The sequence below is a fragment of the Macaca nemestrina genome, chromosome 6, assembly GCF_043159975.1.
Source record: "Macaca nemestrina isolate mMacNem1 chromosome 6, mMacNem.hap1, whole genome shotgun sequence".
In the NCBI taxonomy this organism is placed as follows: domain Eukaryota; kingdom Metazoa; phylum Chordata; class Mammalia; order Primates; family Cercopithecidae; genus Macaca; species Macaca nemestrina.
The window spans coordinates 143,289,919-143,306,633 of record NC_092130.1 but is presented as its reverse complement, the minus strand read 5'-3'; positions in this window follow the sequence as shown (position 1 = coordinate 143,306,633).

The window sequence follows — 16,715 nt, the reverse complement described above, 5'->3', positions numbered from 1 at the left end:
CTGGTTCAAATGATTCTTCTGCCTCAGCCTCCTGAGTAACTGGGATTACAGATGCCCACCATCACACCCGGCTAATTTTTGTATTTTTAGTAGAGATGGGATTTCACCATGTTGGCCAGGCTGGTCTTGAACTCCTGACCTCAAGTGATCTGCCCGCCTTGGCCTCCCAAAGTGCTGGGATAACAGGCAAGAGCCACCGCACCCGGCCAAATTTTGTAATTTTCATTTCTATTGCTTCAGCGACCTCCATGGCAGCCTTGAGAAGAAGGTATTGTTTATCCTCATTTTACAGATGAGAAACAACAGAGAATATGGGTAACAAATGAAGTCAACCCAACTGAGAAGTGCCAAAGCCTGACTGAGTCCCCGCATTTCTGGTTGCTGGTTATATAGTGGTTGTTTTCCCCACTATACTGCTCTGCACCTCTTACAAATAAAAACTTGGGCAACTCCACTTCAGGTAAGAAATACTTGGTCAGGGAGCCATAGCTATGAGCAAAATTATGTTCTGCTTCATTCGCTTCTCTGCTTATTTGTGGCTGTGACTTCTGTAACCTGTCCTGCCGTCTGTTAAATGAAACTGCCTCAAGTCACAGGGACGTGATGGGAAGAAAGTATAGGCACTTTGGAGTCAGACTTCCTGGAGTTGAAATTCTGGCTCTGTCACTTACAGGTGGGTGACCCCAGACAGGTCATAGAAATGGGAGACAGAGTGAGACCCTGTCTTAAAAAAAAAAAAAGAAAAGAAAAGAAAGAAAGAAAAGAAAAGAAAAAAAAAAGACATACCTGAGACCGGATAACTTATCCAGAGTGAGACAGGGTCTCACTCTGTCGCCTTGCTGAGCCTTGGGTTTCCCTTTGTAAAATGTGGGGACTAATTGCCTTCCCCTAGGTTTGTTTAGGATTAAATGGGGTAGTGCTTATGAGATACAGATAAAACAGAAGGCACCATAAACATTATGTTGACAACAGTAGCATGGAGCAACCCCATTGGCAAGATGTCAGGAAAGGTCATCCATTGGGTAGAAAAAGTACAGGGATTTGTCAGAAAGGCAAAGTGAACCCCAGGGGTACACTTAAAGGGAAGCAGGCTTGCAACGGATGTGGATTTTCTTTTAGCTGCAGGTCTTATTGGCTGTCTCCTAATTTCAAATCTACAACCCCATCTGTTCTGCCCATTGCATTCTTTCGGGTACGTGTGCATTCGTGTGTGTGTATATACGTGCTTGTGCATGTGTGCACACTTACTCATTGACTGGCTGGGAGCAGGGGCCAGGCAACCTCCCAACAGCTCCCCAACCCCCAGCAGCATCAGCACATTTCTACACATATTACATATCAAGTTCTGTATTTGAATGGGAAAGGTGAAAAAAGTGAGACAATGTTTATAAATTAATTTTATTGCCAATCTGAAAACGGTTTCATTCCCAAAGCCATTTAGAAGCTTTTGTTTTTCCAAGCTGTGACTCTGCAACATTTATTCAGAAATGGTCCTTTAAGGAACTCACACAAATGGGCTGTGAATACTATCATTTTATGAGCACCCTTTCCACAATCTAGAAGTCAAAGTCTGAAAACGCCATCCCTAAATGTTAAACTAGAAAATATTAATTTAGAATAATTTTTTTGTTACTGACATTTAAGTTACAATTTCATGGCAGACTCTGAAGAAAGGAGGAGGGATTGCAGAAGGAGGTGGCAGGTGATCAAAGTAGAATGAACCAGTTGGAAGAAAAGAAGAGCCTAAGTCATTCCTGAGGAAACAAAGGAAAGCCAGAGCCTACCAACTTCTCAGGCAGATGAAAGTCATGCCCTGGGGGATTTACCAGGTCCACCTGCTGTGCCTCAACCTGCAGGCTCTGTCATTGTGTTTTGCCTACAGATCAAGGGCAGGTCTGGGGCAGACCCATCCTCCTCAACTTCCCAAGACTGAGATGAAAGCAAGAGTTAGATTAGTTCATTTTCAGCGAGAAATCAAATCACCATGACAAGGTCTGGAATCTCACATTAGCATAGCAAGCTCTTTTCCTCTGTACATTGAGCCAGCTCAGAAGAATCTCTAATGTCTAATAGTGGGTGGGGGGAAGGGTTAGTGGAGATCATCCCCTTGGGGCCCAAAGGCAGGAAGTCCCCAAGCCAAGGCTCTGGTTCCTTGGTAAGTGATATGGTTTGACTCTCTGTCCCCACCTAAATCTCATGTTGAATTGTAATCCCCAATGTTGGGAGAGGGACCTGGTGGGAGGTGATTGGATCATTGGGGCAGATTTCTGACTTGCTCTTCTCTTAATAGTGAGTTCTCATGAGATCTGGTTGTTTGAAAGTGTGTAGGATCTCCCCTTTTGCTCTCTCTCTCTCTCCTGCTGCCTTGTGAAGATGTGCTTACTTCTCTTTCTTCCTTCTGCCATGATTGTAAGTTTCCTGAGGCCTCTCTAGAAAAATTACCCAGTCTCGATATGTCTTTTTTTTGACAGGGTCTCACTCTGTTGCCCAGGCTGGAGTTCAGTAGCATGATCATGGCTCATGGCTCACTGCAACCTCCACCTCCTGGGTTCAAGAGATTCTCCCACCTCAGCCTCTGAGGTAGCAGGGATTGCAGACATCTGCTACTATGCCTGGCTAATTTTTGTATTTTTAGTAGAGATGGGGTTTCACCATGTTGGCCAGGCTGGTCTCAAATTCCTGATCTCAGGTCATCCATCCACCTTGGCCTCCCAGGTATGTTTTTATAGCAGTGTGAGCACAGACTAATACAGGAGGCCACTGTCCGGACCTGCACCTGTGAGAACTCTCTCTCCTCTCATTGCCAGCCAACCCCATTTGGAGGAGAACCTTCTTCTTTCTAAGGAGAAGACAAAGTTTTCTCTGTGAGGTCATAGATTCCCCAAAGATTGAAAATAATGAATTCAAGGTAATAACCAGATATTCAGGATGGCAAAGAAATGGAGGCATTTACATATTCCTTAAAATGTCTTCTGTGTATAAAGGAAAAGAAAGCAAATGATGATGTTACCATGTGTGGGGGTGGAGAGGGAGGAAGATGGCCTCTGACCTGGCAAATTAAATTCTGACTAGCTTTGGTGAGGTCAGGTGTTGAGAAAAGGGAACCAAGCAGTAAGTGTCTTAGTGGATTGTGAAAGGCACAGTGCTGGTCAAGATTCCACTTTCCCAGGTTGTGTCTCCAGGCCCCTGTTCTCCTTCTCCTGATATCTCTGGAATCTCTTTCACTCTTGTGTCTGTGATCACTTGGGTGCTGGTGACCCTGAATTCTCTGTCACCCTCCCTTCTCTCCTGGACGTGGGACTGGACTGTCTGCTGTCCATTTTCACCTTCATGTCCCCAGGGCAGCTTGAATGAGTCACATCCACCATGGAGAATGCATCAGTGAGCGGCAGAATAGGCAAATCTGTAGAGACAGAAAGCAGATTTTTTTTTTCTTTTGAGACAGAGTCTCATTCTATTGCCCAGGCTGGAGTGCAGTGGTGCCATCTCGGCTCACTGCAACCTCCACCTCCTGGGTTCAAGTGATTCTCCTGCCTCAGCCTACCAAGTAGCTGGGATTAGAGGCACGCAGCACCATGCCCAGCTAATTTTTGTATTTTTAGTAGACATGGGGTTTCATCATGTTGGTCAGGTTAGTCTCAAACTCCTGACCTCATGATCCACCCACCTCAGCCTCCTAAAGTGTTGGTATTACAGGCATGAGCCACTGTGCCCAGCCACAGATTTGTTTTTACCAGAAGATTGAGGGCAGAGGGACTAGGGAATAATTACTGGATTAGGCGTGTTTTTCTACAATGATGAGTGTTCTAAAACTAGAGAGAAGTGGTGGTTGCACAACATTGTGATTGCACTAGATGCCATTAAATCACACACTTTAAAATGGTTAATTGTATGTTACGTGAATTTCACCACAATTAAAAAAAAAAACAACAAAAGGAGATGAGAATTTGAGAGAAATGTAACAAAGCTCAAATTTTGTCTCTTTAGAATTTGTTTGAATTTCTTTATTATTACATTTTCCCAAAAGTAAGTTATTGTCTGTGTCTTGATGCTGGCACCTCTATCAGAAACCTAGGGATGAGTTTGGGCTTGTAGAAAACAATCTTCTAACAGTTTATCTCCAAAGCTATGTCAGTGAACACAGGCCTGAAATACTAGGATTTGGATAGGAAAGGAGAAAAGTGTCCCCAAGCAATACACAGTATGAGCAGAGGGTGAAGCAAATACCAGGAAGATAGAGATGGCAGGTGGGGTGGAAATGGGGGGACTCTTGTCTTCCTTGCTCAGAAAGGGGTAGAGTGGAGAGGAGGGAGGAGGAGTGGACAAGGTTCTGTGGCTGCCGTGGTGTGTGATCCATGATCAAGGGATGGCCCTGAAGCCAGGGTAGGCAGTGAACAGTAAGGCTCAGAGCAAAGGGCCGCAGGAGACAAACCATGGGTTTGGAGGATTTTATGGCCATGATTTATAAACAGTCAGTTGTAAGAAAAAGGCACTAACCATGGGGAATCACAAGACAGTGTGCCCTATGACACTGAAATGAATTGTCTGTGGGGTCCAGCATAGAGTTTCCACCTAAAAGTGGGGGAGCTCCACCAGCCATGGTGTTGCCAACCCATAGGGAGATGGCAGACACTAAGGCTGTGTTATACCAGAGGCTGGACTGAGGAGGGGGCCACCAGACTCCCTTACTCAGGGTGAATCTCTCCAACTTCTACTCCAACTCCTACTCCCCAAAGATTCTAACTGGAAGTGTTGATGGAGTCCACAGGACATTATCTCCTTGGGGTTCCTTCGGTCTTTGGTATCTGCTTCAGTTTTATCTTGTATTTGAATAATCAGCCATGCATTCTTTCCCAGTAGACTGGGAGCATCTTGAGGGCAAAGGCTGTGCCTTGGTCATCACATGGTACAGCAGAAAGAATCCACTCTGCTCATTTGGGAGAATAGAATCTGATCATGTAGGGAAAAGGCCTGCCTTCCAGATACCACAGAAAATGAAAATATCTTCCCAGTGGATTTCTAGAAATGGCATTCCTGATTCGTCTGGTGGAGAGAGAAAGAACTAACATCCATCCTCTAGAGGAGGAGGGACTTAGTCATTAGGAGAGGTCAAACGGTCTTCTCTTTTTTTCTTTCCTTGCAGTTCCTGCATTTTGCACACATTTTGTTATGAGTATTTTTTTGGCATTTTAATGTATCTTGGTGTGAAGCTTGGAAGATCTTTTTTTGAATAACAGGGATGTTTGAATTAGAAATAAAGGAGACCTGCTATGTGATAACAGGTAAAAAGAACTGGGAAGAGCTCAGCTTGAATGAACTTGCAGTGTAAATGGGCCAGGTCAAAGGCATTTTTGGCAGTGAGATTGTGATCAGGGAACCCTTACTTGGTGTTACAGACACAAGGCAGTGTCACCTCTGGATTATCTGTTCCCAGAGGGCAGCCACTGTCTGCTCTTCTAACCAGTTTTACTTGACTGATAGGGCTTTGCATACAAAGTATTCAGCCTTCAGTGTTAACTCTGTGCTTGAATATTTAGCCTCATGCTCAGGCCAGGAAGGTATTTGGAACCAGTGCCACCTTATTAAACATATTCCTGGATGAGGGTTCTTCTGTTGCTTTCACTGTCTTCCCTCTGTTCAAACATCTCCAATGGACTGCATCCTTACTACCCAAATAATGGTTTAAGGACAGCAGCACAAGCATCATCTGGGAACTTGTTAGAAATGCAGAATCCGAGGCTCCATCCTAGACTTGCTGAAACAGAATCTGCATTTTAACAAGATCCCTGGGTGCTTTGTATGCACACTGAAGTTGAAGGAGGTCTGCTTGGCATTATCAACTGAGAAAAGCACAACTTCTTAGCTGATCCTATATTACTCATTACACCTCCAAATTAATATTCACTCCAGGGTATTAAGGTCTACATCAGCTTGGTGCCCTTAAAAGCTCTCTCCTAATGTGTGCTCTGGCTTTTAGTTTCAGACTTCATTCATATTTTCGTGTCTTTCTGAAGACAAATATTTATCCAGTACTTATTCTTCCATAACCTATTTCTTCCAAGATGCTGTCTTTATTTCCCCATATTTCAGGTCCCACAACCAGTCTCTTGCCTTTTCTACTTCCACAAGAAGCCTGAAATTCCAGAATTCTAGACCAGGTCAGAGTCCAGAGTCCTTCTTACTGACTGGGAAAGAAGTTTGGACAGCTTTTAGAACATGCCATGATCAGTCATTCACATTTCTGTATCTTTGCTCAGTTGGGATCCCCTATGGAGTAGGGGACTAGCTGAAGTTCTAGCTGTAGCCACATCATTTGGCCCAAAGTTCTTCCCAGAGACATCAAAAGTACCAAGGACGCACAGCTCCCTCCTTCCTCTAAATTCCAAAAATATTTGTCTACACCTATCTAGGCACTAAATCCTAGGAACCTTTGATTTGTGGTGGCAATACAATGGTTCATAACTATCTAAGGACCTACACAATGGTTTTATTTTTTAAGTTTTAATTTTGAAATAATTTTAGACTGACAGAAAAGTTGTAAAATCAGTAAGAGAAGAGTTTCCATATACCTTTCACACAGTTTCCTCCGTTAATATCTTTCATAATGATGGTACAATGAATACAACCAGGAAATTAACTTTGGATCAATGCTATTAACTAAACTTCAGACTTAATTACAATTTTACCATTTTTGGCCAGGCACAGTGACTCCCACCTATAATCCTAGCACTTTGGGAGCTGAGGTAGGTGGATCACTTGAGGACAGGAGTTTGAGACCAGCCTGGCCAAAATGGTGAAACCCTGTCTCTAGTAAAAATACAAAAAATTAGCTGGGCAGAGTGGTGGGCACCTGTAATTCCAGCTACTCAGGAGGCTGAGCCAGGAGAATCACTTGAATTTGGGAGGCGGAGGTTGCAGTGAGCAGAGATTGTGCCACTGCACTCCAGCCTGGGCTACACAGCAAGACTCCATCTCAAATTTAAAAAAAAAGAGAGAGAGAGATTTCACCATTTTTCCACTAATGGTTGCTATGGTCTGAATGTTTGTGTCCTCCCAAATTCATATGTTAAAATCCTAGCCCCCAAATTGATGGTATTAGGAGGGAGCCCTTTGGGAGGTGGTTAGATCATGAGGGTAGAGTCCTCATGAATGGGATTAGTGCCCTTATAAAAGAGGCCCAAGGGAGCTGCCTTGCCCCTTCCACTAAGGGAGGACACAGTGAAAAGGCACCATTCTATTCTGTGAACCAAAAAGTGGGTCCTCACCGGACACTGAATCTTCCAATGCCATGATCTTAGACTTCCCAGCCTCCAGAACTGTGAGAAATACATTTTTGTTGTTTATAAGTCACCTACTGTATTTTGCTAGAGTAGCCCAAGGATTAAGACATGTTATTTTCCTCCTCTGGGATCCAATCCAAGATGCCACATTGTTTTAATTGTCATGTTTCTGTAGTTTCCCCCAATCTAGGAACATTTCTTTTGTCTTGTCTTGTCTCTCATATACTTCAGTACTGGTCAGTTATCTTGCAGAATGTCTCTTAATTTGAGTTTGTCTGATATTTTCTCAAGGCTAGTTTGAGGTTTTGCATTTTGGGTAAAAATAACACAGGAGTGATGTTGTGCCCTTCTCAGTGCATCATTATATCAGGGAACATGATATCAACATATCTTATTACTGGTGATCTTAGCAACGATCACTTGGTTAAGGTGGTGCCTGTTGGGTTTCTCCACAGTAAAGTTGTGATTTTTCCCTTTGTGATTAATAAGTATCTTAGGGGAGCTATTTTGAGATTATGAAAATATCCTCTTCTCCTCAAACATTTGCCCACTAATTTTAACATGCAGTGGCAGATCTACCTGCAAAAATTATTTCTGTGACATATACCAGGTGTATGTTAGTAAATGTTTAATTATATGAAAAAGTAAACCCTCATTAAGCTGCTGCAGTAGGATTTCCTATTAATTGAGCCTTCTTTTGAACTGTTTTTATAATGCAGTCCACTGTAACAGGATTTTAATCTAAATATAATGGCACAATTAAATAAATAGAACACTGCTTCATTCATCCATCTCTCCAATCACCCATCCAGACATCCATCCACCCATTCATCCAATGCTGCTTTCCTTTGTAAAATAAAACTGAGGTGCCAGTATTCATATTTCTTCCAATTATGCCTAACCATGCTACCTACTCCCTACTGCTCTGTTTGAATTGTTATGTGAACTTGCTGTTATGGCCAAACAAGTTGGCCAAAATGGGAACATTAATTTCTTTGAGCAGATGGTTGTAAAGGTCGACCTGTAACAAGAGGTGCCAATTTGTTTTTCTGTAGTGTGCCATCACAGAAAAAGGACTCTGTTAGGGACATCTGTTGTTCTTGCTTGCCTGGCATCCCTCATCCGTTCTTTAGGTCACAGCACTCACATTTCCTTTTCAGTATCTCACCTTTCATGTTCTTAGTCCATGCAGTTTGGGTGAGGTCATTCTACCTGTTGGCACCAGAGGTGGGCATGTGCCTAGGACAGAACTATCTATCCCTTACCTCATAGTGATTGGTCAAGAAATTGGCATTTGGCTTTAGTTGACCAATCAGAGTTCCCAAAAGATTTTTGCTGGAATTGTCACATAAGAAACTCAGTTCTTCCAGAAAGTGGGTTCTAAGCCTGTAGCTTCCACTGCACCTCTTTGTTACCATGTGGGGAAAGACAGTCTGAGAATGAAGCCAACAACAGAGGCAAACAGGAAAGTGGCAGTGAAGAAGAGGTGACTATTCTTCATAACATCAACTGATCATCGGCATCTAGCTTTTTCTGAAGCCAGATCCACCCCAGGACTTTTCCATTACACAAACCAGTCAATTTCCTTTCATTGTCTCAGGCACTTTGAGTTGAGTTACTGTTACTTGTAAGCCAGGGGTCCCCAACCGTCAGGCCACAGACCAGTACTGGTCCATGGAAAAATCGTCTTCCATGAAACCAGTCCCTGGTGCCAAAAAGTCTGGAGACTGCTGCTGTAAGCTACCTGTGAGGCAGGTGCCCAGGGCTCTTCAGGATTTAGAGGTGAGCCAGACATGGCTCCTGCACTCAAGGAGCCCTCAACTTAGCAGAGATCATAAGATCAGTGCATAACTTATTTATACATCTAAAAAAAAATCTACAAGAAAAAGTTCTCGTGTCATCAGTCTGACCCACACATAAAGCACTTTGGCTATAGAATCACAGTTAAGTGAGTGATAAATACCGCCACAGGAGTATTTGGAGCACTGAAGAGATGAGCGACAGTATTTCCAGCAGAGGAAATGTCTGGGGCAAGGGTACAACAGTGAGAAATTAGAAGCTCAACATGTATTTTGAAATTCTGTAGGACATTCATAGTGACTGAAGAGTTGAGTTTAGGTGTAAAAGGAAGATTTCAGGGACAAAAACCAAACAAGAACTAGAGAAAAGTTGTTTGGAGTGGATTGTGGAGGTTCTGATTGGCAGTCTGAGTGATTTCATTGGCAGCAAGATCAGGTAACTCTGTGAGGAGGCCAATGCCGTGGTCTGATCAAACCTTACTGCAGGACTGGGAAGGACTGGATGGAAAAAGAAGGCTGGAGGTGGATGGAATCCCAGCCTCCAAGAACATTCTGCAGAGAAACTTTGGCCATATTTGCTCAAGAATCTTCCTCGTGGTATCATTTGAAAGCCATACTTTTTATTTCATGCTAAACATTGTCAGAGGGAGTGGTGGCAGATTCATCCTGGAATGTGAGCCAACGCACCGGGCATGCACTTTAAATGGCATTCCAGACCTCGGGCTGGCAGGCTCCCTCAGATCCTTGCCCTGCACTGGCTCCTGCCTTACCCTGACTTAGGATGTCAGGAGAGAGCGTCTGTTTTCTTACCTTCCCAGCAGAAAACGTCCAGGATGAGACACCAACCCTCCCTACTTCACCTTGTAGAGATGTCACTGCACTGGCGTCAGCCTCGGTGCTGTTCTGATGATGCCTTCTCTCTTCTTCTCTCCTGTCCTCCTCATGCCTGATCTTTGACCACATCATGTCAGCACTGCCATCGCTACACCCCAGTCCAAGTTACCGTTATCACCCACGTGGATTCTCACTTGGGCCTCCTAGCTGGTCTCCATTCTTCTGCTTTTGCTCCTGTACAGTCTGTCCTCAATAAAGCAGCTAGAATAATCCTTTAAAAACACACTCAGATCCTGTCTCCCTTTTTCTTGAAACCTTCTGACGGCTCCCTGTCTGATTCAGAATGAAATCCTAAATTGCTACCACGGCCCAAAAGACTCTACGTGATCTTGGCTGCCTTTTCAGCTTTATTTCTTCCTGCTCCCCCATTGCTTTGGGCCTCTCTTTGTTTTTTTCCACATCTCTACGGGACTGCTCTCCTCTTCATGGCCCATAATGCACCTCTTCACAATAGAAGCTTGTGCCTGTCAGAATAGGCTAATACAGGCTGCAGTGACAAACAATCTCCAAATCTCAGTGGCTCAAAATAACAAAGGTTAATTCCTCAGTTACCACGTTGTGCTGCACCTGTTGTGGGTTGGCAGAGGGGCTCTGTTTGTCATCAGCACTTGAAGTAGACAGAACTGCCGCCATCTTGAATGTTGCCAGCTGCTGTCTCAGAGGAAAAGAGGCCCTGGAGGGTCTCATAATGTCCATTTCACTGGTCACTTCTGCTCATGCTCTTTGGCCAGTCACCGACCTCAGTCAATCACAAGGGAACTGAAACGTACAATCTTACTATGTGCCCAGAAGTGGACAAGATCTTTAATTGTGAACTGCACTGATGGTGACCACAACTGCACCATGGCAGGGTCAGCCAGGTGGAGTGAGGGTAGAGGATGGTGGAGAGTGAGGCTGAGGGAGGAGGGTTGGTCATCTCAGCTCAAGCTCAGGGGGAGATGAGAACATGGTGGGAGAGATGTGGAGATGGTTAATGGGCATGAAAAATAGTTAGAAAGATTGAATAAGACCTAGTATTTGATAGCACAATAGGGTGATTATAGTCAATAATAATTTAATTGTACATTTAAAAATAAAACTGAAAGAGTATAATTGGAATGTTTGTAACACAAAGGATAAATGCTTGAGGGGATGGATAACCTATGATGTGATTATTACACATTGTGTGTCTGTATCAAAGACTCTCATGTACCTTATACATATATACACTTACTGTATATCCACAAAAATTAAGAATTAAAAAATGTTAAGAAAAAAAAAAAGAAAAGAAATGTGGACATGGCTGTTTAACGCTCACTGGCCAAGTCTGATGTGTGATGTGTGAAAGAAATGATGTGTGAAAGAAATGATGTGTGAAAGAGAACTTAGTGGCCATTTGTTGAGTTGTTCTTGCCAAGTGTGCCTTTCCACAAATGGTGGGCTGGGAAGATCCGCCTGGCCAGAAACAATTCTGATATGTGTAATTCTTCCATTAGAGATTCATTCCATTGGCTCTAGAATAGCATTTTCCAGATTTTGTCTAGCAGAACACTTCTGTTAGATGCCAGCAGGTGCTCCTTGGTCAACTAAGATTGGGAAATGTTGTGTTAGACAAGATTAAACGGGGCTTCCCTCCACAGGCCTTCGCGGATCCTTGCTTCGTATGGAATGTGTGATGTTACTGCTGCTGCGTGAGAGGGGACTGAAGTATGTAACATTTCTCCCATGTTTAAGATCAAGGAATCCCAGTCTCCATGGATGCTTCCGAGGGTTCCACTGGGCAGCTTGGGAAATGCTAGTCTGGAAGCCTTGCAGTCCTACTGAGTCTCCTGTGGGAAGCAAATGTTCCCAGGAGGCGAGTCTGTGGGAGAATGAGATCAGTGCAGACAGGGCCTTGAAAGTGTGGGCTCGGCCGGGCGCGGTGGCTCAAGCCTGTAATCACAGCGCTTTGGGAGGCCGAGACGGGCGGATCACGAGGCCAGGAGATCCAGACCAGCCCGGCTAACACGGTGAAACCCCGTCTTTACTAAAAAAATACAAAAAACTAGCCGGGCGAAGTGGCGGGCGCCTGTAGTCCCAGCTACTCGGGAGGCTGAGGCAGGAGAATGGCGTAAACCCGGGAGGCAGAGCTTGCAGTGAGCTGAGATCCGGCCACTGCACTCCAGCCTGGACGACAGAGCGAGACTCTGTCTCAAAAAAAAAAAAAAAAAAAAGTGTGGGCTCCAGAGGGGCTGCAGAGGCAGTGGGTCTGAAAGGGAGGGGTGGGTGTGAAGATCCAAAGTGATCATTTTCCCAAGGAGCCTGGAGCCTGGCAGAGCAGAGCTCCCTGCTCCTCCACCTCACAGCTGCCTTTCCCCACGAGAGGCCTCTCTCCTCTCTAAGCGTAGCCACCCTGCGATCCAGAGCTCTGTTCTCTCCCCACCTCCAGCTTCTCAAGCCAACAGCACCCCAGGCTGTGTCTGGGTGTCACGGCTGAGCTCTCGGTGTCCCTTCAGCCTGGAATGCCCTCCCCCACCTCACGCCCTCTCTGGGAAATTCCTACTCATACTTTAATTGGCAGCCACTTCCAGGAGGTGGTCCCTGATAGCATCACCCCGCCCAGACCACCCCACTCTCCTCCCCTGCTCCCCAGGCTCAGCGGGATTCTCTGTCCCTCCAGGGAGCTCCATGACACCCTCCATTGCTGCCCCTCCCCCACGTTCTCATGCTCCATTTCTGTCCCTCTAATCTGGAAGCCCCTTGCAGCGTTGTCTCTGTATCTTACATCCTCCCCTGGCAGGAGATAGTTGCTCAATAATTAATTGAATGAATGAGACCCAGGCCCAGAGCAGGCGAGCAGGGAGTGGGTTAAAATCCCCTACATGTATCACTTTGAAGAGTTTCCCAAGTTAAAACAATCGATTCCACATGTTCTGAAACCTCATCCTTCTTCGCCATTGCTCAGCTCTATGGTTCTCTGGTTTCCTGGAGGCAGAAGTCTTCTCTCCACCCCTCCCACTGTCTGCCCATCCCGTCCACCTTCCACCTGACCTGCTCTTCGCTCTGTTGTCATGCCCTTGGGCCACTGATTCTTATTGTCGCTTCTCAGAAATCATGAATGAGCCTTGGACTATCAATGGCATGGCCTTAAGTTTATGCTTCGCTAAGTAGGCAGTAAATGCAAATATCTTGAGAAAACAATCTAACTTGAAGAATGGAAAGAAGGGTTGTTTTTCCCGGGGCTGGAGGGCGGTGGCACGATCCAGGCTCATTGCAACCTCCGCCTCCTGGGTTCGAGTGATTCTTGTGCCTCAGCCCCGCGAGTGGCTGGGACTACAGGCGTGCGCCACTATGCCTGGCTGATTTTTGTATTTTTAGTAGAGACCACGTTTCACCATGTTGACTAGGCTGGTCTTGAACTCCTGACCTCAGGTGATCCATCTGCCTCAGCCTCCCAAAGTGCTGGGATTTTTTTTTAAGGACAAGGTTGGCTTTAATAGTTCATGAAAAAGAGAAAACTAGAAGGAAACTGGAAGCAGAGGACACAGAAAATTTGCTGTTAGCAGTGCACCCAGGGCTGCATGACGACTCTTCATGGGCTCCGGGCATTTTTGTCTCTGTGGGCCCCTTCTCCATTAAAATATACAATTGCATTGCTATAGTCAAGTGCAATCTAAACTGGGTTAATTATTGTATATGCATGATTGTTATATTTATTTTTCTTTTGATTTAAAAAATGTTTAAAACGTGTTTGGGTCCCTAGGCACTGCGTTTGCCGTGTCTAATAGCTTATTCCACTCTGAGCCCACCACCCTGCCCTTTTGACACTTTGGGTCGCACTGTTCCTCCTGCTTGGAGTGTCTGTCTATCGTCCATCCCAGCCTGTGTTGACCTGACCGACATGACAGATTCCTACACATATGCAAGGTCCAGCTCCAACATAACTTTCGCCAAATTTAGCAAATTAAAATACAGCATGCCCACTTACATTTGAACTTCAGACAAATTACAAATATGTATTATTTGTTACAACAAGCATGAGTATGTTCCACATGTCGCATGTCCAACATGTCGCATGTCCCACATGTCGCATGTCCCACATGTTACATGAAACATGCTTGTACTAAGAAATTGTGCCTGCTTATCTGAAATTCAGATTTAACTAGGTGTCCTGTATTTTCTCAGGCAACACTAATCTGTAGCTGTTTCTGATTCATTTTCCTTCCGGCTCTTCATCCCACCTGCGGCTCTCTCTGAGGCATTCTAGCGCTCTCTCCACACCTCTCCCTGCACGTCTGCTTTTGGGGTATCACGGACTCCTCCCCGCATCTGCAGTCCTATCTTCATCCCACTCAGCTGCCGTGGCCAGGGACGTGTCAGTGTATTCCTTGTCTTACATGAGTAAATGTGTGCTTGCCCTTCGTTTCCCCAACTATTTTCAGGGATGACTTGGCAGCATTTGGTTTTAATTTCATTTAGGATGTTGTGAGGCTGAGACTAAAGATGAGTTAACTATTGCCTGGGATTCTAGCAACGCTTCTGTTAACAAATGTGTATCCCAAGAAGTCCCTTGGGGCTCAGACATTTCATTACCTGACGGAAAAAAGCCAGAGACTCTCGGCTGAAACTCGTGCCCCCTCCTTGGGTGGACTATGAGTGGAGGCGACAGGCTTCCACCTCCCAAGGATTCGGGTGTCTGATAGTACATCGGCCGTGGCCCAAGTAGGATCTTGTGTTCGAAGGGAAGATCTTTGTTTTTGAGACTTAGGTTCAGGAAATTCTGATTTCCTACCTCTATCCCGGGAGTGGATTGATATTTTAAAAGTTACTTTAACCTACTTCACTCCACACTCATGGTCCCCCAGAGCACCTCCTTAACACAGCAGAAAGCTGGCCTGAGATGATCTCGTGGGCACAAGCCACATAAGGCCGTCGGGACCAGTATCCAGGCTCCTCACCCAGTGGTCTTCCACCCTTCTCTGCATCGCGGATTTCAGAGCTGGAGGCCAGCAAGTGTGGCCTTCCCTCTGGGGATTGCAGTGCGAGGTGGCACGCACTCAAGTTTGCAGACCAGCAAAGCACCAGCCCAAGAAGGACAGGGAGAGCATGGTGCAGGCGCCCCCAGGCTGCTGGGGACTTCCCAGCTCTCAGCACATTCTCCTTTTCTTGGTTGAAGGAAGTTGCTAAAGTTGACCACTGGTTAATTGTTTTGTTATTCATGCTGAGCAAGAAACCAGGGTCCAAATACCGTGTGTGTGTGTGTGTGTGTGTGTGTGTGTGTGTGTGTGTGTGTTTGGGGAGGGGTGCCCTCCTAGTAGGGAGCTGCCCAGTAGTTTCTGCCTCTTATTAATCTCTAGTCCAGCTCCTGACTCACCATGAAGCTCACAGAAACAGGCAAAATGGCCCAAAATAGTTTCCATGGTGGTCACCAGGTGTGATGAGAAAGAAGACAAACCAACGAACCCATGGTCATGTCTACATGGGGAATTCTGCACACGATACCCCCCCCCCCCGGACTGTGAAACAATCATTGGCCCAATAAAGACTCTGATAAGCTCTACAATTATATATTAAACTTTAAAGCATGGGTTGATGCTATTTAACTCAATATTTTCCGAAGTTATTTGATCAGAGAACCATCATGTCCTCCTCCCTTTTTTTTTTTTAAATTTGAGGAGCATCTCACTGTGTAAGTAATCCTGGACACACTTTGGGAAAATAGCTCTAAAAAGGGAGAGGAGGTAAGCAGGAGTTTTACCACCGTGTGTTCCCACTCCAAGTCACTGACTTTGGACTGGAATTTTGGCTTGGAGAAAATGCAGCTGGCCTCAGCACCGCCCTGGAGCCTCTTCCAGCCAGTCCTGGCAGAAGGACTCTGAATGCCTGAACCCACAAGTTGTACCCGTGAGTCCACTAAGTCTCCACGCAGGGATGGCGTGTGTTGGGAAGAGGGGGCATTTCAGGCAAAGGCTAGTGGGGCACAAATGCCGTCCATGGGGCAGCCTGGGCTGGGGCTATGCAGAAGAGCCATAGAGCACCGTGCAAAGTCGCCTGACGTGACTCAGTTTCATACAAGCTGCATCCTCTGCCTGGGATGCTCCTGATCTCTTGGCACAGTTTCTTAACTTCAGTCTTAACGTCATTTCTAATTAAAGCAAGCTCCCCTGTTAGTGTCTATATTATAGGATCCTGTTTGTATTCTTTTAGCATTTCTCAACACGTGGCTCAGTACATAGTTTACTTTTTTGAATGTTGTCTGTCTCTCCCCAAATAAAATAACTCCAGGAGGGCAGAGGTTTTTGCTTTGGTCACCATTAGAGCCCTGGTGCCAGGAACAGTGCCTGGCACAGTGTAGGCACACCATAAGGGTTTGCTGAATGAAGAACAACTTTGCAATTTTTTTCCCTCCTGAGTGGTGATTGGTTGCTGGGAGTTGATGGGCAAGGCCACTGACCATCCAGTGGGCTGTGTGGTAAGAAGGCAGTGATTCCTAATAAAGGCTTGTGGATGGCTGCCTCGCCCAGTGCATGCAAGGAAGTACAGAAGTACAGAGAGCGATAGAAATGAGTTTTTATTTGTAAAAAGTTACAAAATGATATTGTACAAAAATAAAGTCTGTAGAGAACTTTGGTTGTATAACACAAACGACCGAGACAGATCAGAGAAGTCAGAACTTTCAAACAAGTGCGCTCCTTACTGTATCAGATGGCGATCGCAATGATAAAGAAAAATCACAAACTTTACCCTTTTGTGGATTTGGTAGAGCAATTTGCTTCCATTAAAA